Genomic DNA, 25,348 nt, shown 5'->3' on the forward strand with positions numbered 1-25,348 from the left:
CACTATTTTAAAATGTTGTTTGTTTCTACTACGTTTGTTTCACTATTTTAATGATATGTCTTAATGGAAAATTGCTTTTGCAAGTAGCAGGTCTTGTGATCTTCCATTTGAGTTTATGAAAAAAATTATGCATACTTTTGACATAATTTTGGTGATCTGAGAGGTTTTTTTATTTGCATATTTGTAATAGTACAATCTACATAAATGTTTTAAATCAAAGTGGTTTTATGTCCTCCTTTGTTAATGCCAGTATATGTTATATCTGCTCTACTCTACTCTGTTATTTAGGATCTTGCCCCTTGGTTGATTGATGAGGATTTGAAGAAAAAGTTTAATCCATCAACAATGCTGCTCTGGCAAGGGAATCACATCCAAAGACCTTCTAGAATTTTATGATTCAACTGGAATGCAGGCATGCTTTGTATGATCTGGCTGGAATATAGACACCCCCTTTGTACTTATTCTTAACAATAATTATAAATTATTATAATTATAAATAATTATAAATTATTTATTATTATAAATGCTTAACAATAATTATAAATTTGATTTGTAGAAGGAATAAGACATGCTTGAATAGGACATCTAATTGAGGGAGAGACAAAGTGATAAAGCATATAAATCAAAGTGATTTGATAGAATGAGTTAGAGATAGCATATACTTAATTTACACATAAACAACACAGGAAATAGAGACTATTTAAGAGCAACTAGAGAGAGAAAAGTGGTAATGGTGTGTGTATGGTAGTTGGTAGGATGATTTTGCAGAGAGTTAATCTAAACGCATGTGAAAAAGTAAAAAGCTAGAGAGTAAGAAAAAGACAGAAGATTAGAACATATTGCAAAAGTTAGTATGAAGCCAAGCAGAGCAATTCAGTCAGAAGCTGGGAGTATCCAGATAGAATCAGTCAGCTTGGAAGATTAGATTGTACAGAAGCTAGAAGCTTCCAGGCCTAGGGCTAAGGATAGAACAGTGAAAGAAATGCTCAGGGGTCACACCGAGCTCTGTACTTGCACAGCTTGGGTATGGCTCTCATCTCATCACTTCATCTGAGGTAATGAAAGTGACATTTCAAAGGGTTTTATTAAACAAAAACTTTAATGTTTGAGAATTATTAATCATTTTATGGCTATTGGTAATTTGCTAGCATATATGCAGGTTGATGCCTGTTGTACATGAAGAATAGAAGAGAACATCAGCTTGCCTGACAGTGGAGGTAGTTGTGAGATGTTATTTGGGTGTGGGACTCTAACCCAGGTCCTTTAAAAAACAGTTAAAGCTCTTAAAAACTGAGTCAACTCTCTAGTTTGCTTAGTAAGTTATAATTGAACATGTGAAAACCGTGTCTTCTATAAAATCTGGAAACTCAAACCCACGATCTGTACTTACCTAAAAGATATAAATATTGGGTGGAATTTTGCCCCACTATCTTTTGCTTGTACTATGATAGAAATATAAATGCAAACTAAATAAAAATTTGTGTGTCTGCCCTTATTACAAAGCTTAATGCTTAGCACAACTTTGCTCTGATTTCAGTTTCCACATATGCAGTTATGTTCTACACATGCAATTTTCACCAACATGTTAATTTATCTTCTTTCAGTCTAAAAAGAAGAAAAAGATAATAAAAGTGGTATTTTTTATATTTTTAACTGTTAGGTTATCAAAGGAAAGAGAATAAAAGGATAAATAAAGTACAGTGTAGTAAGGGAACTGCACACAGTGCTATCAAAATGGAAGCTGCATTCCAAGACTGAAATTAGCAAGGAGCAATGGATGAAAGAAAAATTCATCTGAGTTTCTTCCATCTGCCTGTTCACCACAAACAATGATTAAGGCTGGAGAACGAGTATATACCAGTAGTAGCCTCATTGACATCAAAAGATGTGGAAGATGATTTCAAAGACAAACACAATAGAGACCTCCAACATGTTCAGCAGCAACTTGGACTGATAATTTTATAACAATGACACATGCTTCTCTATGTTCATAGCAGCCTTATTTGTAATACTCAGATGTTGGAAACAACCCAGATGTCCTTCAACAGAGGAATGAATACAGAAATTGTTGTTCATGTACACAATAGAACACTATCTATTAAAAAAGTGGTCATTATGAGTTTTTCAGGCAAATGGATGAAAATAGAAAATATTATTTTTAGTGAGGCAACCCAGACCCAAAAGGCTACTTGTGGTATGTACTCATTGATAAGTGGATATTAGCCAAATAGTACAGAATACCCAGGGTACAATCCACAGATCAGAAGAAGTTTAAAAAGCAGAAACCCCAATTGAGGATGCTTCAATCCCATTTAGAAGGGGAAAGAAAATAATCATAGGAGGCAATGGGAGAGAAGAACTTGGGTGGTAGAGGGGAGGGAGAGAGGAGGGAGAGGGAAAAGGGGGGACAGGGTTAGATATATTGGCATACAGGAGAGACAACCAGAGGTCCAGGGGAATAAATAGAAATATACAGCCTCTGGAAGTGAAAGATGAGGGGACTTCTAGAGTGTATTAGAGACCTGGGTGGTGACTTGCAACACTCATTGGAAATGACCTTTGCTAAAATGCCCAGTAAGGGGGAGAAGGTACTCAAAGTGTCTACCTCCAGAAGATAGACAGGGCCTCAAATGGAGAAATGGTACTACTAACCCAAAGTCAAAATTTCTGACTTAGAATTATTCCTGTTTAAAAGAACTGCAGAGACAAAAAATGAAGAAGAGACTGAGGGAATGACATGCCAGTGACCTGCCCAACTTAAATTCTATCTCATGGGGGTGGGGGGCACAAATGTCTGGCCCTATTAGTGATGCTATGATGTGCTTAGGATTAGGAGCCTGGTATGGCTGTCCTCTGAGAGGCCCTAGCAGCATCTTACTGAGACAGATGCGGATACACACACACACACACACACACACACACACACACACACACACACACACACACATATAGCAGAGAACTGTTCTGGTCTGGCCTCAGTAGAAAATGGTGCACCTAGATCTTTGAGAGACTTGAGGCCCCATGGAATAAGGAGGCGTACTGAATAAATGGGATAAGGAATTGTGAGAAGGGTCCAGAGAGGGGGAACCATGGCAGGCAATGGGTGGAATGTAAGTAAAATAATTTAAAATAATTAGGTAAAGGCAGGTTTGCTAAGAGGCATCTCTAAGGTGCGTACATGGATACCACAGATGGAGGTACACTTGGTTCTCCAAGCAGGTGGTGGAGTTTTCTCACTTCTGGTGGGGTTGGGGACAGAGGGCAGATAGGGTTTCCAGGCTTGCGTAGGAGATGAGCAAGGGTTCCAGCCTTACATAATCAATTACGTACTACTTAGCCTTCTGTCTCTGCCTCATTCTTGCCTTGGCCAAATCACTTTTTATATCACTAGGATTTAGTTTACCCAATGTCAAAAGCAGAACAAAAGTGTCCAAGCTGTGTCCCCTTTAATAGTGTATGCAATGTTGATGCCTTTTATGATCAAATTGAAAGCAGCCACATGAGCCGCTGTGATGAGTTAGTGGTATTAAGGTATTTGTCGAGCTAGTGAAAGTAGAGGACAATTCAGTTCTAGACCACCAGAGAGCAAGAGACATAGATGGCAAGTGTTGAAGAAAGAACACAAACGTCCCTCAAGTGATGTATGAATGTGCACAGATGTGCACACATATATGTATTTTTTTGTTATCGCTGGATCAATATGAATATAGTTTGCAAGATTTTAATAAATTTTTATATAAAAATAATTTAAACCTTGTATCTGAGTCATTGTACATGATTGTCACTATTTTATTTTTTTTTCTGCTAAAGATAAAAATTAGGACTTTTCATATGCTAGATAATCATCATCAGCCAGGAACATTCTTTTCTTCAGATACTAGAATAAAACAAAGGCGACTGCTTCAATATAAAAGCTTCTCACTAATACCAACAGAAGATAATACTGGCATTTGCACTCCTGCTAGTCTCATGAGAGTGATGAGTTAAGAGTCCTGAAGGTCTGATGAGACATTGCATAGATGGTTGGCGTCTCTAAGCTCAGCTGCACATTTCAAATAGCCTGTCACTATCAATTAGTTCTCTCAGCATCAAGGAGCTGTTTCTGAGATGCAAGATATTCGCTAGAGTCTTGAAGACATCAAGGGTGGGGAACTTTGGAAAACGCTGGTATTCAATATATGCTGGTAAGGAGAAGGATGGGGCAGTCAATAGATCGCAGGGCACTGAAGGCGAAGTTGAAAGATGTGAAGTTGTGGCAGAAAGGCAGAGAAGCTGAGATGTGAGAGGTATTCACTGAGTCAGTTAAAAGAAATGTCCTTTTCTTGACAGGACATTAAACACCTTTCTAAAATGATATCTTTAGGAAAGGAAGTATTTAAATCTTCTCCAAAATGGTTTCAGCAGGGATATTAGGTCGAAAAAAAATTTTAACTGATTGAAAACTTTTGTTTTGAATTTTCCCTGATCTTATTTTCTATTTCATGTTCTAATATACATAAGAACTGTATTCACCAAAGAACTCTGACCCAGATTTAATCTCTCAGAAAAGTACCATTGATTCCCATTATGGACGGGATATTTGGACCTTGAATCACTAGCTAAAATCACTGAAAGTTAACTGCCATCAGGGTAATGCCAATCATGGTGGTGGACTTTTATTTGGGGAGAAAGAAGACCATAAATGCAAGGACATCATAAAATCAGAAAAAATTGCACAAAAGAGCTTTACAAAAATCATACTGGGTGAGATAAATAAACAGGTATACATTTTATTTAAAAAACATATAAAATATGATTAAAAGCTAAATGTAGATATTTAACCACACCCCAGAAAAAGCTAAAGAGTTATTTAAAAACGGACTGCATAAATCTTAAACTAATTGTGTCCACTAATTATTTTTAAGCAAAGGAAAAATTAAGATTTCATCCTATTGCTTTCTAAAGTGGGAGTAGTTTACCACCTGGAACACCAGAGTCAGACTCAGATCTCTTTATAAAAGTTAGAATGGGAACATTACCCTTCCATAACTATCAAACTTCAGAGCAGTGGCTCTAGGGCATGAGAAAGTCCTAAAAAGGGGTCTTATAAAAGTTTAACAACAACAAAGACAACAAAAAGCCCACATACACATGGAAACTAAACAACGCTCTGTTAAACAATAGCAGGGTCAAAGAAGAAATAAAGAAATTAAGGATTTTCTAGAATTCAATAAAAATGAAACACAACATACCCAAACCTATGGGATGCAATGAAAGCAGTACTGAGAGGAAAACTCATAGCCCTGAGTGCTTCCAAAAAGAACCTGGAGAGAGCATACATTAGCAACTTGACAGCACAGCTAAAAGCTCTAGAACAAAAGGAAGCAGATACACCCAAGAGGATTAGACAGCAAGAAATAATCAAAATTAGGGCAGAAATAGACCAAATAGAAACAAAAAGAACCATCAAAAGAATCAACAAAACCAAGAGCATGTTCTTTGAGAAATCAACAGGATTGATAAACCCCTAGCCAGACTAACTAGAGGGCAAAAAGAGATTATACAAATTAACAAAATCAGAAAGGAAAGTGGAGACATAACAACTCAAACTGAGGAAATTCAAGAAATAATCAGATCCTACTAAAAAAGACTATACTCCACAAAGTTGGAAAATCTGGAGGAAATGGATGAATTCCTAGACAGATACAAGATCCTAAAGTTAAACCAGGACCAAATAAATCATCTAAACAATCCCATAACACCTAAAAAAATAGAAGAAGTCATCAAAGCCTCCCAACCAAAAAAAGCCCAGGTCCAGACGGGTTCAGTGCAGTATTTTATCAGACATTTATTGTGGACATAACACCAATACTCTCCAAACTATTCCACAAGATAGAATCAGATAGAATACTACCTAACTCATTTTTTAAGGCTACAATAACCCTCGTTGCTAAACCACACAAAGACCCTACAAGGAAAGAGAACTTCAGACCAATCTCACTTATGAACATTGATGCAAAAATACTCAAAAAAATCCTTGCAAACCGAATCCAAGAACACATCAAAACCATCATTCATCATGACCAAGTAGGCTTCATTCCTGGGATGCAGGGATGGTTTAATATAAAGAAATCCATCAATGTAATCTACCATATAAATAAACTCAAAGAACAAAATCACATGGTCATCTCACTAGATGCTGAGAAAGCATTTGACAAAATTCAACACCCCTTCATGTTAAAAGTCCTGGAAAGAACAGGAATCCAAGGTCCATACTTAAACATAATAAAAGCAATATACAGCAAACCAACAGCCAACATCAAACTTAATGGTGGGAAATTTGAAGCAATCCCACTAAAACCAGGGACTTGACAAGGCTGTCCAATCTCCCCCTACCTATTCAACATAGTACTGGAAGTCCTGGCTGGGGCAATTAGATAGCAGAAGGAGATCAAGGGGATACAAACCAGAAAGGAAAAGGTAAAAACATCACTCTTTGCAGATGATATGATAGTGTACTTAAGTGACCCAAAAATTTCACTGGAGAACTCCTATAGCTGATAAACATGTTCAGCAAAGTGGCTAGATACAAAATTAACTCAAACAAATCAGTAGCCTTCCTATACTCTAAGGACATACTTGTGGAGAAAGAAATTAGGGAAAAGATACCCTTCACAATAGTCACATAATCTATGAAATACCTTGGTGTGACTCTAACTCAGCAAGTGAAGGACCTGTACGACCAGAACTTCAAACCTCTAAAGAAGGAAATCGAGGAAGATCTCAGATAATGGAAAGATCTCCCATGCTCATGGATTGGAAGGATCAACATTTTAAAAATGGCCATCCTACCAAAAGCAATCTACAGATTCAATGCAATCCCCATCAAAATCCCAACCCAGTTCTTCATTGAGTTGGTAAGATCAATGTGCAATTTCATATGGAATAACAAAAGACCTAGAATAGAAAAATCCATCCTCAACAACAAGAAAACATCTGCGGGAATCACTACCCCTGACCTCAAGCTATATAGGTGATCTATCTTCTGACATCTTTAGTTTCTTTCTTCAGAGACTTGAAGTTCTTGTCATACAGATCATTCCCTTGTTTAGTTAAAGACACACTGAAATGTTTTTTATTATTTGTGAGTATTGTGAATGGTGTCACTAATTTAATTCCTTTCTCAGCCTGTTTATTCTTTAAATAGAGGAAGGCTACTGATTTTTTTGAATTAATTTTATATTCAGTCATGTTGCAGAAGATGTTTATCTGCTCTAGGAGTTCTCTTCTGGATATTCTTGGATCATTTAAGTATACTACCATATCATCTGTAAATTTTATAAATAAAATCTGTGATATTTTAATTTTTTCGTTCAAATTTGCATCTTCTTGACCTTTTATTGTAAAATTGCTCTAGCTAGGTCTTTGAGTACTATATTAAATAGGTAGGAAGAGAGTGGGCATTATTTTCTAGTACCTGATTTTCATTAGATTGCTTCAAGTTTCTCTCCTTTTAGTTTGATGTTGGCTACCAGTTGCTGTATTGTTTTTGCTATGATCCAGCACGGGTCTTAAATTCCTGAATTTTCCAAGTCTTTGAACATTAAGGCTTGCTGAATTCTGTCAAACGCTTTCTCAGCATTGAATAACATATTCATGTGAGTATTTTTTTTATTGAGTTTGTTTATATAGAAAAATACATTGATCGATTTTGTATATTGAACCTTCCATAAATCCCTGGGATGAAGCCTACTTGATTATGATGGATTATTTTCTTGTGTGTGTGTTCTTGGATTTGGTTTTCAAGAATTTTATTGAGTATTTTTGCATAAATATTCATAAGAAAAATTGGTCTGAAGTATTTTTTCTTCTGGTTTTTGTGTGGCTTTGTTATAAGCATAATTGTGACTTCATAGAAGGAATGTTAGTGTTCCTTTCATTTCATTTCTTTTGTGGATTAGTTTCGAGATCATTTGTAGTAGGTCTTTTTTGAAAGTCTAATAACATTCTGCACTAAACTCATCAGGTTCTGGTCTTTTACGACTGCTTTTATTTTCTTAGCCATTATGGGACTGTTTAGATGGTTTATCTGAACATCATTTAACTTTGGTACTTAGTATATGTGTAGAAAATCGTTCATTTCATCCAGACTTTCCAGATTTGTTAAGTTTAGCTTTTATAGTAGGACCTGAAATTTTTTCTTTAATTCCTTCAGTTTCTTTTGTTATGTTTCCCTTTTCATTTCTGATTGTTAATTTGTGTACTGTTTCTGTGTCCTCTGGATAGTCTGGCTTTTTTGATAAAAATAAAAATGTGGATAACCTTTTATTCTTTCCTAGTGGTGGCTCCATGTTTGTACTCACGGACTCCAGCTTGTTTTTCTTCTAGGTGAGGTCCACTCCACCCATCCTGGCTGCTTCTGTTCCAGGTGGTCCACAACCATCCCATTGTGTTGTTTTTCACACTGTCCTTCACAGCCCAGAAAGAACATGACTCAACAATCAATAACTTATCAAACAGATTTATGTGTTAAATTCTTAATCCACAATACATCTAAATAATATAAAGCACCAAACTAAATAAGATAAAATCGATCTGATTCACCTAGGTCTGAACCATCTTCCTCTGCTGTCTCTATTCAGTCTTCTTCTTTCTTCTCCTCTTCTGCTTCACCAAATTTGTCCCTGCCTCACACTCTACTGTCCGATCATGTATTGCCGTGACATCAAACTTCATCCAGTAGTTTATCTGTCTTGTTGATTTTCTCAAAATACAGCTCCTGGTGTTATTGATTCTTTGTATAGTTCATTTTGTTTCAACTTGGTTGGTTTCAGTACTAAGCTTGATTATTTCTTGCCTTTGACTCCTCATGGAGTTCTTTTTGTCTTAGAGCTTTGAGGTTTGCAGGCAAGGTGCTAGTTTATGCTCTCTCCAGTTTAATTTCAGAAGCTTTCAGAGTTTTCCTCTTAGCACTGTTTTTTAGTGTCCCATAAGTTTGGGTATGATGTGTCTTCATTTTTTATTAAATTCTACAAGTCTTTGATTTTTTTTCTTCATTTATTCTTTGACCAAGTTATCGTTGAATAGAGCATTGTTCAGCTTTCATGTGTATATGGGCTTTCTGCCATTTTTGTTGTTATTGAAGACCAGTCTTAGTCCATGGTGATCTGATATGATGCATGGGATTATGTCAATCTTCTTGTATATGTGGCATATATTTTGTGACTCATTATATTTTCTGTTTTGGAGAAAGTACCATGAGGTGCTGAGAATAAGGTATATTATTTTGTTTTAAGATGAAGTGTTCTATAGATATCTGTTAAATACATTTGGTTTATAACATCTGTTGGTTTTATTGTGTCTCTGATTATTTCCGGCTTTCATGATCTGTCCATTGCTGAGAGTGGAGTGTTGAAGTCTCCCACTACTATTGTTTGAGGTGCAATATGTGCTTTGAGCTTTAATGGGGTTTCTTTTATGAATGTGATGTCCTTGTATTTGGAGCATAGATATTCAAAATTGATATTTCATCCTGGTATATTTTTCCTTTGATGAGTGTAAAGTGTCCTTCCTTGTGTTTTTTGATAACTTTTGGTTGAAAGTCAATTTTATTTGATATTAGAATGGCTACTCCAGCTTAGTTCCTGGGATCATTTGCTTAGAAATTTGTTTGCCCACCTTTTATTTTGAGGTAGTGTCTCTCTTTGTCACTGAGGTATGTTTTCTGTATGCAGCAAAATGCTGGGTCCTCTTTATGTATCCGGTCTGTTAGTCTATGTTTTTTATTGGGGTTTGATTAGATTGTTGTTGTGAGATATTAGGGACCAATGGTTTTTATTTCTTGTTATTTTTTTTTGTTTGTGGAGCTATCTTCTTTTGTATTAGTTGAAAGAAGATTAATTTCTTGCTTTTCTAGGGTCGAGTTTCTCACCTTGTCACAGAGTTTTCTATCATCCTTTGTAGGGAAATTTGTAGAAAGATATTGTGTAAATTTGGTTTTGTCATGGAATGGCTTGGTTTCTCCATCTATGTAAATTGAGAGTTTTTCTAGTTACAGTAGCATGTAATGTCATTTGTGTTCTCTTAGGATCTGTATGACACCAAGGGTCTTTTAGCTTTTATTGTCTCAGTTGAGAAGTATGGTGGCATTTTATTGGGTCTTCCTTTATAATGCTACTTGACCTATTCCCCTTACTGTTCTTAATATTCTTTCTTTGTTTTTGCATTTGGTGTTTTGACTATTATGTGATGGTATGAATTTATTTTCTGGTCCAGTCTATTTGTAGTTCAGTAGACTTCTTGTATGATTATTGGCATCTATTTCTTTAGGTTAGGGAAGTTTTCTATAATTTTTAACGATATTACTGGTCCTTTAAGTTATAAATCTTCACTCTCTTCTATACCTATTATGCTCGGGTTTGATCTTCTCATTGTATCTCCAACTTCCTGGATAATTTGGGTTAGGAGCTTTTTGTGTTTTGAATTTTCTTTGACTATATGTCAATGTTTATGTGGTATCTTCTACCCCTGAGACTCTGTTTTTTATCTCTTGTATTCTGTTCATGATCCTTGAGTCTATGACTCTTTCATAGGTTTTCTATCTCAAGGTGTTGCCTTCCTTTGTGATGCTTTTATTGTTTTTATTTCCATTTTTAGATCCTGGTTGATTTTGTTCAATTCTTTCACCTATTTCGTTGATTTTTGTCTATCATCTTAAAGGGCTTCTACCTGTTTACTTGTGTTGCCCTGTATTTCTTTAAGTGGTTTATTTACGACTTTCTTAATATCCTCTAATAATATCATGAGTTGTGATTTTAAGTCGAAATCTTGTTTTTTTTTGCTTTTGTGTGTGTGTGTGTGTGTGTGTCTGTGTGTATGTGTTGTATCCATTATTTACTGTGGTGGGGGAAATGGATTCTGATGATGCCAAGTGACCTTGGTTTCTGTTACTTAATTTCTTGGACTTGTTTCATGACATCCACTTATCTCTGGTGTTAGCTGGTCTTGCTTATCCTGTCAGTGTCTTGACCCAACTCTAAGCCTGTTTATCAGTACTAGAATGGGAACATCTCTCTCCCAGCAGTGTCTGGGTATAGAGAACTGTGGCATAGGATCAGCACAGGACTCAGACAGAAAAACAAAGTATCTTGTCCAAAACTGCTTCTTGATTGCTGTCTCCTGAAGGCTCTGGGTGGGTCCCCATAGTAGAAGCGGCAGTCCTACCTGTGTCTCAAGTATATCAGCACTTCTTGGAGACCAGTTCTTTCCCATCAGGATCTGGGTAAAAAGAGATGTGGCATAGGGTGAACTACATGCACTGGAGGAAACTGGATGGATTCTGTTCCAGACTGCTCCTTGGTTCCTGTGTCCTGAAGCTTTCTGGAAGTTTCCTCTTGAGCCTGAAATTTGAGCAGAAGTGATGGTCTTACTGTGTTCTTAGATGTGTTTGCACTCCTTGCTGATGTGCTTTCTCCCAGCTGGGTCCGTGCTTAGAGAGCCGTAGCACAGGGTCAGCTCTGGGCACATGCAGAACCTGCAAGAATCCTCTCCCAGATTACTACTTGGTTCCAGTGTCCACCTTTCTTGATATGTCTACAATGCAATCCTTAACCTAAAGCTCAGGAAATAATGTAAACGTGGGGTTTAAAAGACTGTAATATCCAGAAGACTAAGACATCAGGAGTTAGAGAAAGGAGTGAAGAAACTGTTTTGCAACCTCACAGTAAAAACAATACCAACCAATCAGAGCTCCCAAGGACTAAACCACCATGCAAAGAGTAACACATGGGGGGTCCCATGGCTTCTGCTCCATATGTAGTAGAGTATGGCCTTGTTGGGTCATCAGTGGGAGAGAAAGCCTTTGGTTCTGTGAAGGCTTGATGACCCAGTATATGGAATTCTAGGGCGGTAAGCTGGGAGTAGGTGGTTGGGTGGGAGAGGTACCCTCTTAGAACTATTGAGAAGGTCATGGAAACGGGAGTTTCCGGAGGGGAAACTTGGAAAGGGATCACATTTGAAATGTAAATAAATAAAATATCCAATTAAAAAATTTAAACTTGTCTATTTGGAAGCTGTATTTTATTTTCCACAATGCTTTATTATCTTTTTGCCACTTGAGTATCATTACAAGCATGTCTGTAAAAAAGTATATTTTGTTATTACTTTATGGCAATTAAATTAAATTTTAAGGCCAATTGTCACACATCTTAAGATTTTCTTACTTGCTTTAAAATTATGTTCTGCACCTTTGTTATGTCCAATTTTCCCCAAAGCTCCTTGTTGAAGAGGATCTATGCAGGTTTTACTGCTTGGCTCCATGAAGACAGTGACCACACACTTTTCTTGTTCATTATCATCTTTTAAGTGTCTAGCACATAGGATGAAATATAATATATTATTGATTCTTCCTTAACTATGGGTCACACAGATTTTCCTTAAGGCTAATGATTAAAATGTTCAACCATTAAATGCACTCTAAAGATAAAAATTCTCACAGATTCTGCTATACTGTTTCTGGTTACTAGTTAATGAGAAGGTAATAGTTGCAAATTTTACACAGGCAGTCAAGGATATAAAGTAAGTGAATGAATGTAAAATCTTATAAAGTACTCATGACATAAACAATTAAATAGAAATTAATAAATATTAAACCTATACACAAACTGAATATAAATAATTTCCTATAGCCCACAAAAGGATATTTAAACATAATTTGAGTAGTTGGTTATTTTTAAAGTTTTTCTAGATTTGGCATGTTTTGTAAAATCACACACACAACTATCATACAAAACAGTGATATATTTCATAGCCCATGTCTTTACAGTTAAAGCCAAAGGCATAGTGAAAGTAATTATTTTTCACAAGGTTAAAATACATGTTGTAATGTACCAATATGCCTAGGAAATCTCATGTTGACATTGCACATAGTACAGATTAACACTGTACTTGTAGATAAAGTCAGAGCATCTACCTGCCTGTCTACCTATCTACATATCTATCATCTATTTTTTCCTAAATACTTTCCTATTTTTTATTCGTAATAATTGTAGCCTGACAAGGGACCCATCACAAGTTGGAGTTGGGGGAATGGAAACATCATTGACCACAAATTCTTTTAACATTGAGAAACAAGACCTAAAATGATGTTATTCATATTCTTTCTATAATCCCCCACCGATTTCAAAGTGCCTTAGCAAATGTGCCACATTTTCAAAGAGAAGCCAGAACAAACTTAGCACCCTTACCTCAACCTTCTCAAGCCAACAGTTACATCACAGCCCAGTTCTTCCTTTCTCATATGACTGTCATAGGGCCATTGACATTGTGTCATGTTCAGTGTTAATTATTTATCCAGATGACCTCATGACTAGTATTACTTTTTATAGCTTAATATTAATCAATATTATTTTTCTAAATATGTTTTTAAAATAAACTTAAGAATTATGTTAAAATCATGAAATTTTCTCATAATATAAAACTTTTTAGTCTTAAGTCATGTGTAATGCATAAAAGGAAATTTATTCAATGTTCTATTGCTTATTATTTTATAACTGATACATTTTAATCAAATATAAAATTGAAGCTGATTAAATGGCTCAGCAGTCAAGGTCAAATTTGCTTTTACAAAGGATTTGGGCTCCATTCCTAGCACCCACATGATAGTTAAACACAGCCTATAAATGCTTAGGGAATGCAATATCATCTTCTGCCTGTGTGGGCAGCTGCACATGTATGGTGCACATGCAACCATTAACGCCCGCATAATATGTATAAATAAAAGTAAGTTTAGAAATAAAACAAAATTTGCATTTACTATTGTACTCATTCATCTCTTCACTCAAAATTTTAGTGTTACTGACCTCAATCTATACGATATGCTTGAATATCAACATAATCTTTGTAGTAAGATCATCTGGGAAACTTCAAGTATCGTATCAGTTTTATTTGTTATCATAGGCTGACTCTATATGGTGGAGTTATGAAACTCCTTCAAGGCCAGCAAGATGGGTTAGTGGGTAAAGGAGTTTTCTGTGGAATCCCGATGACCTGAATTTGAAGCCTACAAGCCACCACAGAGAGAATCAACTCTCTGAAACTGTCCTATAGCTTCCACATATATACCACTACATCCAATCTACAAATACAATAACAATCAAAAAGTAAAATAAGATAAAAATAAAGCCTTTCTAGGTAGTTCTAGTGCAGCTAAAGTATAAATTGTATCTTAAGCACTGCTTGTTTTTCCCTTGGCATTAATTGCAAGGCCTTTATTCATTGTTAAATGATTTTCTTGTTGTCCCAGAGAAAACTAGCTAGGTGTTTTAGGGGTTCCTGAGGATAGAGAGAATCTTGTGTTATAACTTTGTGTCCTTAGAGATTTTCCAGTTTAAATATACATGAGACATGGTGGTGGAAGCTGCAATCATATTTGGGTCAATATGAGGTTTTTAAACTGTCATGGAATTGCCTATTATATATTGAGTGGTTTGTTTAGGAGAGATTCTAAAGCATTATTTCTCAGCAGGATTCTTTGATGTATGTCAAACAAGCCTAAGTAATACACTAAATGAGAAAATAAAGTAAAGCTCAAACTAAGTATAGTCAACAATTGATGTCTTGCTATATTTCAACAGAGAACGAAAACACTTAAAATATTGAGACATATGGTAAAATGGGTAAAATAGGTGAGACTGTCTTGGAAATGCAACCCCATCTCTAGTGTTAAAATCAAGCCCTTAGCTTCTCTCAACTGTTTTTTGAGAGACCATATTAGGTTATATGACCTAATAATCATTGTTTAGAAAAATAAGGCCTGAGTTTTATCTGAAACTTTAACATGAAAATTATTCACAACATACTATCACAAATCCTAAAAGTCTATTAATATTCATGTCAGGTTTATGATCCACAGGGACCAGGGACTGGATATAATTTAGAGAGTATTTTTTTGAATCTTCATTGTGAAGATTTTAATGAATATTTTAATATAAATTATAAAGGTTTAATGTATCTTTTGTACAGTTCACAGATTTTGATCTAGTTTGTGCTTAAAACATTAATTCTTTGATGTAAAGGGCAGGTGAGGAGTGTATGTTTAATAGTTTCCTGCAAAGATATATTTATGTTCTAGAAATTTATTTCAAATGTGCAAAAAGAACATTTACACTTTCACGGGCTGACAACTGCTCCAATCTCAGGAAGAGGGATGTGAGAAGCTTCATTTTCCTTCTTCAGAGTTTGTTCTGCTTCCATACCTCCTGGGACGAGTAAAGATGCACGTTCGTTCACATTTAATTGTGTAGATGATTTCAGAACAATAGTTTAGCATTTCAAATCATAATTTTCCATTATTTTGCTAATTAGATTAGGACACATCTTAGAACAATTTTTTTTGATTCAATATTTTAATTTCATTATTTTTAAGTGATACTTGAACCAGAGGTTATCATTATATGAAGTCTACTTAATACTAGTCCTAGTGCTGCTGTGCTGTGGTCCTCCCTGTGAGTGTAGAACAAATCTTAAAACCTGGCTCTCAGCTTTGTCTTTTACTTTAATGATCTGGTCTCTCTTTTACTTTTGTTGTTGCAAAAATCTTATTATCAGATGGAACCTATAAACCCAAAAATACCCCTTCCTCTATAAGTCTTATCACAGCAACAGAAACGTAATGCCTAGAAGCAATAATCCAAAATATTGTTTAATACTTTATCAAGTAAATTGCCACTACAGTCAGCAAATACATACTACTATTTCTATATTTTGATGGAGCCAATCATCATGTTTCTTCGTAGAACCTTCACTATTCAAGATGGGTCCAAAAGATATTTTTTCTTTATTGATATAAAGAAAAATATAGCTAAAATATAGCCAAAATGCACTGATTCAAATAAAGAAATGAACAAAAAAAGCAAAAAGTAGTCCATTGCAAAGGGAGTCATCACACATTTTTGTCCTATGAAGTATCCTAGTTTCTTTGCTTGTACAGTGTCCATTGAAGACAAGCATGCCCGAGTTGGAAACATATTCAAACAAACAAACAAACAAAAAGAGATAGATAGAGAAATAAACATACTAAACAGCTGCTAATGTGTTTTTAAAAACCAAATGAATTTAAAACAAATCCTAAGATTATGACATAACACAAGTTGTTGAACACTATATGGCAAGAAAAAAAATTTAATTGCACTATTTTAATTTTCCTGACCTTGCCATTTGGAATTGCACTGTTTAGAGTTAAAGAATGTGACCAACAGTACTCTTGAGATTTACTTTGCTAAAAGTCATTACCACAATTGGGGCTTAAAAAATTTGAGAGATATTTTCAACATATTTTATAGAAATATCCAGAAGAACTTGTCAATTCTGATTCATATGAGAATATTTAACTATGAGAGAATGTCAAGAAAAGAATACCTAACTTAAGATTGCAGATCACTTTTATTTAAAGTTCGCCCTCAGCAACATCAGTGTATAGTTTGTGCTGATTAGAAATATCAGCCTCAGCCCAGCCCAGTCCGAAGTACTGAATATTGAATCAATCTCTATTTTAATGGAGTCCCAGGTGACTCTGCTCATATTAATGTTTAAGTAAAACAGACAATGGGAATGTGTACATGCGAGCTTGTGCTTGGTTTCACAAACTATAGTGTTTTCTGATGCTATATTGTGGCAAGGTAGCTACTCATTTGGCAATATAATAAGCAACGAGAAAACAAGAGTATAGATAATTTCTAAATTCTGCAATACCTAATGTTTAAACTCTCAAATGCCCAATTCTGAAATGGTTCCCATTTAGGCCATTGATTTCAATTCTTAAATTAATTGACTCTTTCTCACTTTTTCTCTTTTTGTTCATCTTTTTTTAAAATTCACTTTACATCCCAGTATCTTGTCATACAGACCTTTTCCTTCCCCTTCCTTCTTCTTCTTCTCCTTGGAGAAGGAAAAACCCCTTTCTAGGTAATGGCCCCCTCTGCTTTCCCCTGCAGACCAGGCTACTGTAGGACTAGGAACATCCTCTCACACTGAAGCCAGACAAGGCAGCCCAGTTAGGCTGACAGAATCCACAGGTAGACAGGCAACAGATTCAGGGATTTTTTTTTTTCTTTTTAACTGTTTTCTTTCATAATTTAAAAAAATTGGATAGTTTATTTATTTACATTTCAAATGTTATCCCCTTTCCCCGTTTACCTACTACAAGGCCCTTATCCCCTTCCCTCTTCCCCTGCTTCTATGAGGGTTCTCTCCCACTTCCACCTCACAAACTTGGCATTCCTCTATACTGGGACATCTAGCCTGCTGAAGAGGCCTTATCTGGCATCAATGGGAGGGGAGGCCTTTGGTCTTCCCTCATTTTTGTTCGTTATTTTATTTATTTACATTTCAAATATTATCCCATTTCTTTGTTTCCCCTCCACAAACCCCCTGTCATTTTCTTTATCTTCCTTGCTTCTATGAGGGAGCTCTGCCACCCATATATTCCCACCTTGCAACCCTGGCAATCCCCTACTCTGGGGAATCAAGTTTCCACAGGACAAAAGGTCTCCCCTCCCAGTGATGTCAGATAAGGCCCTGCTCTGCTACATAGGCAGTTGGAGTCATGTGTACTTCTTGATTGGTGGTTTGGTTCTTGGGAGCTCTAGAGGTTCTGGTTGTTTGATTTTGTTGTTCTTCCTATGGGGTTGCAAACCTCATCAGCTCCTCCAGTCCTACTCCTTACTCCTCAGTTGGGGTCCCTGTGCTCAGTCCAGTAGTTGGGCACAAGCACCCACATCTGAATGGTCAGGTTCTGGCAGACATCCATGGACAAAATGCCAGGCTTCTGTCATCAAGCACTTCTTTGCATCAGCAATAGTATCTGAGTTTGGTGTCTGAAGATGGGATGGATGCTTAGGTGGGGTAGTCTCTGGGTGGCCTTTCCTTCAGTCTCTACTCTTTTTTTCTGCCTTTCCTTTAGACAGGATTAATTCAGGGTTCATCTTTTTGTGATGGTGGTTCCATCCTTAAAATCGGGCTCATGCCTAACATCTGAATATGGTCTCTACAGGTTTTCTCTCCCTTTTATTGAGTATTTCAGGTAATGTTATCCCCTTTGGGTCCTGGGAACCTCTTGCTTTCTGGCATCTGGGACTTTCTAGTGGCTACCACATCTCCCCATCTCCCACTGCTACTCTCCTCCTTTCACTTCTCCCTGTGTCCTCCCACACCTGATCCTGCTCCCCTTTCTTCTCCCTCCTACTCTATCCCTCTCAGGCCCTCTATCCCTCCCTTTTTTTGTAGTATTATTTTGTTTCCCCCTTCTAAGTAGGACTGAAGCATACACACTGTGGTCTTCCTTCTTCTTGAGCTTCGTATGTTGTGTGAACTGTATCTTGGTTCTTCTGAGTTTTGGGCCAATACAAACTTATCAGTGAGTGCATACTGTGAGTGTTCTTTTGTGACTGGGTTATCTCATTTTTGATGATGTTTTCTAGTTCCATTCATTTGCCTAAAATTTTCATGAAGTCATTGTTTTTAATAGCTAAGTAGTACTTTATTATGTAACTGTATCACATTTTCTGTATCCATTCATTTATTGAAGCACATCTGGGTTCTTCCCAGCTTCTGGCTGTTATAAATAAGGCTTCTAAGAACATAGTGGAGTACATATCCTTGCTAAATTTTGAAACATCTTTTGGATGTATGCCCAGGACTGGTATAGCTGGGTCCTCAGGTAGTACTATGTCCAATTTTCTGAAGACTCACCAGACTGATTTTGAGAGTGACTGTACCAGTTTGCAATCCCACTAGCAACGGAGTAGTATTCTTTTTTCTCCACATCCTCACCAGCATCTACTGTCACCTGAGATTTTAATCTTAGCCATTCTGACTGATGTGAGGCAGAATCTTATGTTCGTTGTGATTTGGGCTTCTCTGATGACTCCTTTAGGTGTTTCTCAAAATTTCACTATTCCTCAGTTGAGAATTCTTTATTTAACACTATATCACATTTTAAAATAGGGCTCTTTGATTCTCTGGAGTCTAACTTCTTGATTTCTTTGTATATATCAGGTTACTATTGGCTGTAATTAATGAAGGTTTTTTTTTTTCCTCTAATCTTCAGGTTGCCATTTTTTGTTACTGACAGTGTCCTTTACCCTACAAAACCTTTCTGTTTCATCAGGTCCCATCTGTCAATTGTTGATCTTAGAAGCTGAGTCATAGGCAATTTTTTTCAGGAAATTTGCCTCGTGTCAATGTGTTTAAGGCTATTTCCCTCTATGTCTTCTATTAGAATCAGTGTATTTGATTTTATGTTGAAGTCCTTGATCCACTTGGACTTGAACTTTGTACAAGGAGATAATAAAAGATCTGTTAGGAAGAATATGAGAAACTTGTGGAGAGGAGATATTCTCCATGGAGTTGTGGTGAGACATGAGGACAAGAGGGATGCCTCTGGGAAACCATGTTGGGAATACCTTTCTACTGAGGGACTAGCCACAAGATATAGTACTAGGGTTTATTCAAGGCAGAAGGAGGGGAGAAAAGAGGATAGTAGGGGCAGAGAGAGATAAAGAGAAGAAAGTAGAAAAGTAGAAAAATAAAAAAATGAGCATGGGGAGAGAGGGGGGAAAATGGAGAGAGAAGGGACAGGGTCGGAGGGGAGAGCAAGGGCAAGAGACCAAGAGAGCAGGACATCAAGAGGTCAAGAGAAAGAGAAATGGTCAAGCAGACCTCTTTATAGTGTCAGGTAACTGGGGCAGAGCATACCTAGCTGTTGCCAGGTAACTGTGGGGTGGGGTTTACAGAATCCCAACAGGATCAATTCGCATTCTTCAACAGGTGGGCAGCCACTTGAGTCAGCACCATTTTTTGAATATGCTTTTTCCACTGAATAGTTTTTGCTTCTTTGTAAAAAATCAGGTGACCATAGCTATGTGGTTTTAATTATTTGGTTTATCTACCTGTATGTCTTTTTACCAATACCATATGTTTTCTTTAACTATTGTTCTGTTGTACAGCTTGAGGTCAAGGATGGTAATTTCTCAAGAAGTTCTATTATTCTTGAGAATGGGTGTTTATTTTTTCAGATAAATTTGAGAAATGTTCTTTCTATCTCTGTGAAGAATTCAGTTGTAATTTAGATGGGGATTTCATTGAATCCATAAATTGCTTTTGGTAAGATGGCCATTTTTACTATGTTAATACTGTTCCTCCAGGAGCATGTGAGATCTTGACATCTTCTGAACTCTTCTTCATTAGAAGTCTCCCAACATAAAAACAAAAAAAAAAAAAAAGAGTCTAGAACAAGATGGATTTAGTGCAGAATTCTATCAACATTTAAAGAAGGCCTAATATCAAAACTCTTCAAACTCTTCCAATTAAGAGAAACAGAAAGAATACTACCTAATTTGTTCTATAAATCCAGTTATGCAGGTACCTAAACCACACAAAGACCCAAGAAAGAAAAAAAAAACTTCAGACCCAATTTTAATAAAAAAAAAACTACTAAAATTCTTGAAAACCAAATCCAAGAACACATCAAAATGATCATTTGCCATAATCAAATAGGCTTTACTCAGGGATGTAGGGATGGTTCATTATGTGAAAATCCATCAATGTAATCCACTATATGAACAAACTCAAAGGAAAAAAATACATACTCATCTGATTATATACTGAAAAATCACTGAACAAAATACAACACCCTTTCATGTTAAAATCCTGGAAAGCTCAGAAAATCAAGGCCCATATATAAACATAATAAAAGCTATATACAGTAAACAAGTAGCCAACATCAAATTAAATGGAGAGAAACATGAAGAAATAGCTCTAAAATCAGGGACAAAACAAGCTGTTACTTTTTCCCTATCCATTCAATATAGTTCTTGAAGATTTATTCAGAGAAATTGGACAACAAAAGAAAGCCAAAGGAAAACAATTTGGAAAGAAAGAAATCACAAGATAACATTATTTGCAAATGATATATTATACTTAAATGACCACAAAAATTCATCAGAGAATTCCTTAGTTGATAATCTACCTTAGCAAAGTGGTTGAATATAAAACGAACTCAAACAATTTGGGAATTCTTATGATTAGTTGGTCCATTTCTGCAGTTCTCGCAATTCCGAGATCGAGACAATTGAGTCATGAGTCTATAGTCAACCTGCTTTTAGAATAAATAATTGTCTAAAAGAATGAGAAATTAGTGATTTAAGGCCAATGATAATATCTAGTTTTCACATAGAGGCAGGCATGTTCTAAGAAATGGCCTGTGAAAAAACTGACTAGCTCAGTGACATTATGCACCAGAAATATACTGGTAAATTACTTCCTTTCAATCCCCAAATACTTTCAATAGTGTTGCAAGAGTTGATGGTTGAAGATGACAGGACAATAATACCAACTCTCTCTGAATCAAATAAACAGACAAACCAGTAAATCACATTATTTTATTTATTAAATATTTACTGATGTTTTTGTTAGGGCTATCATCTTAATTTATAAAATTGACTAAAGTATATTTAGATTATTTCCTCAGAAAGTGTGTTGTGGAGAAAATATGTAACATTTTCTACTCATCATAATACAAACATCTTCTTTTCCTGATAGTGTCTTATTAAGTTTTTCTGTTCTTCCAAGTCATTCAGCTAGTGACATCCAGCTGGCTCAATACTCCTTTAATAGCATCACTGATCTAAACCGAGGGTTGGTCAATGTGTTTTTATTATCTCACATTCTTATATATTGTTAAGTGCTAGAATATAATTTATCTTAATCCTGTAATTGGATGGTTTTTATTCTTAAATTAATTATGAACTGCCCTGGGGACTCTGTAAAGAGTTAGTGCAGACTTCACAGGGGGCAGCTATTGACAAATTAGTTTACTAAAAGGATGAGAACGGAGAGCAAAGACAGAGAGCACAGACAAACAAGTCCCAAGCCAGTCAGCTTTGTAAAAGACTCCCCTCTCCAGAGTGGCATCATATAGCTGCTCCAAACACATTAAGTGCACAATGACTTATATTTGCAACCCTCCACCCTCATTTCTTAAGACATTCAGGATGTGGTAGAGGCTCTAAGAGGGCTCGGACCATCCGCCTCCAGGAGCTGCGGAGATCCAGGGACACAGGCCAGGAACAAGGGAAAGGCGAGAACCAATCACTGACAATAAGATGGCAAGAGGAAAGTGAAAGAACATACCCCAGGAAAACAAGACAACCTGGCAACACTAGAACCCAGCTTTCCCATCACAGCAAACAGCAGAATGCCAAACACTTCAGAAAAAGAAGATTCAGACCCTAAATCCTACCTCAAGATGATGATAGACATCCTTAAACAAAACAGGAGGAAAAGCATAAAGATTTAGAAGCTTTTAAAAAAGAAACAAGAAAAACACTCAAAGAACTCAAAGAACTAGAGGAAAACAGAACCAAAGAGATGAAGGAATAGAAGAAGGAATTTCAAACTGAAATGGACACAATAAAGAAAACACTAAAAGAGACAACCATAGAGGTAGAAAGCCTAAAAAAGAAATCAGGAGTCACAGATGCAAGCATTTCCAACAGACTACAAGAGATGGAAGAGAGAATTTCAGGGGCCAAAGACAACATTGAAAACAAAAATAACTGACTTTAGTTTCTATTATGGAAATACCTACGGTACCCCTAAGATACAGGAAGTTACAGGACATTTTTATATGAAGATAAGCCCATAGTTTTCATGAGTTACTTTAATTCTAAGCAATGTTATAGAGAGATTTTTAATTGTGATTTACTCAAAGATAATATTAATCACATTACCAGCAGCAGAGAGGTCTCTATCTTTTTAAAGACATTATCTATTATTATTAGTTTATATATTTAAATTATTAGAAAATTTATATCTTCTCCATTTTTTCTTATTGACAAATATCTTTCACATCTATCTAGAAAAGCTGAGTATTCTCATATAATTATAACTTGTGCATTATGTCACATAGCTGGGTATTCCCAGTGACCCCTCTTCTTAGAGGATAGATGTTGGTAAGCATCTATTTCTGGTGATTTCATGACCACACTCAGGAAAAGAATTTTTACTAGGATTGAAATTTAAGCATTATATAGCATGTAAATAAGGCTTAGACAAACCACAAACATTTTAACATAATTTGTTTTATTTAATTTTGTAAAATTAAATTTTTAGTGTGATTATGTTTAACAAAGTTACCAAAACATCACGAAATTTTTTTGATTGGATGTATATACTTAAGATAATTTTTGTTAACATGAAAAAAGCATTACGATTTTATAAATTGTAATAAATTTTAACGACTAAAAGTATAGAATCCTTAAGATACATACTCTATGTGCATTGTATGACTCTCTCAGACCTGCTGTGAATTTAAGCTTCCATGGTTTTGTCCTCAAAGTTCATTTTTATTCTTAGAACAAAATCTTTTATTTTCATATAGAACCAATCATAACCCAAAATATTCTTTTTAGAAAGTGTTTTAAAGAAAACTATAACCTCATGTTGTTTCCTAAAAGTTTTCATGCACAGTAACTGTTTTTTATTTATTTTCTCTTTCCTTGTTTAGTGCTTGCTTTATTTATTTATATTTCAAATGTTGTCCTCCTTCCAGGTTTCTTTTCTGTAAAGCCACTATTTTATCAACCTCTACCTGCCTCTATGAGAAAGCTCCCTCACCTACCCACTGACTCCAGGCTCATTGCCCTAGCACCCCGCTATGCTTGGGCATTGAGCCATCACAATACCAAGGGCCTCCCCTCCCATTGTTGCCAGAATAAAATTATATTCCAAATACCATGTATAACAAGTTGTAACCCATCAAGATGACCTACACATGTGTGTCCAAAGTAAAAATCAGCTCATTATTGGTTTGTTCATTTGCATATTTGCATACTAATTCCATATTTATTTCAAATTTAAGATGAAACAACATGTAAACATTTGTTAAATATTTCAAATTATTATAAGGTTAGTAATGTTTATAATAATGCTCACTGGAAATTTTTAATACATTAATATATTCTATTAAAATTATACAAATGTATTAACTTTAATATAATCAGTATCTTTATGAAAAATAAATAGAAGAAAATATTAAAATACTTGACATTAGAAATGATTCATAGTTACTCACAGAAAGTTATGAAATGAAAATCTCAGTGCGAGGGTGGCTATCACTACCTTTGCTTGGTACACTACAGGATTTTTAGACATTCTCTAATGCTATAATGTTATGATTGCTGTGGGATTAGCCAACAGAATTCTAATTGGCTGTGAGGCCTTCTTTACAAAAAAGAATTTTTGTCTTGTACTGTAAGTCTGATCAAAGCCCATTGTCCTATGAGATAACCTACTGTTGTTTTGTTAAATGGATCAGCTGTCCCTACCATACTGAGTGTCTTAGTTAGGGTTTTACTTTTGTGAACAGACTCCATGACCAAGGCAACTCTTATAAGGACAACATTTAATGGGGGCTTGCTTCCAGGTTCAGAGGTTCAGTTCATAACTATCAAGGTGGGAGCATGGCAGTGTCCAGACAGGTAGGTTTAGGAGGAACTGAAGGCAGCTAATGGAAGATTGACACCCAGGCAGCTAGGATGAGGGTCTTAAAGCCCACATCCACAGAGACAAACCTACTCCAAAAAGGCCACACCTACTCCAACAGGGCCACATATTTTAAAAGTGCTATTCCTTGGGCTGGACATAAACAAGTCATCATACTGACCATAGATTATTAATTCTCTCAGTTATGAACAGCAATGATTCTTCACGCTATAGGCTAAAATAACCCTGGAGATTTACAACGGGTAAAAATATTTGAGTCTTAATCATAAATGTTACCTCAGTATCATCCCTTCTAGAACTCAATGGTTATCATAAACCAGGAGGCAGAGAGAACTACATAGAGGTAGAAGGAAGGAGACAGATGATGAAGACCACTGAGTTTCTGGGATGGCCTAAGTGTTGTACTCATGAACGTCCTGCAACTTTGATTATCTACATCAAACTTGAGCAATGTTTGTATTCTGACATTTTGTTATAATTTCAGAGAGCTTCCCAAGGCTTCACACCTCTCTGAGGAGCTATTGATAGTAAATACTTGCTGTGAGTGGAGATTCAAGCTTCAGTAATATAGTCACATGTAAGTAGCTCATGAAACATAAAGAATTTAACCTCACTTTTGCTTATGAAAGGCATTTATGAATGTGTCAAAATCAGAAGGTTGGAGAGGTAATTCAGCCATTAAGAGCAGTTCTTATGGAAGAGGAGTCATGTTTAGTACCCAGCATAAACATACATAGTGGCTTACCAAAGATCAGAAATACCAAATCTGACACCTTCTTACCTCAAAAGGTCAGTACTAAGCATGTAC

Source organism: Micromys minutus (genome assembly GCF_963924665.1).
Source record: "Micromys minutus genome assembly, contig: SCAFFOLD_252, whole genome shotgun sequence".
NCBI lineage: Eukaryota > Metazoa > Chordata > Mammalia > Rodentia > Muridae > Micromys > Micromys minutus.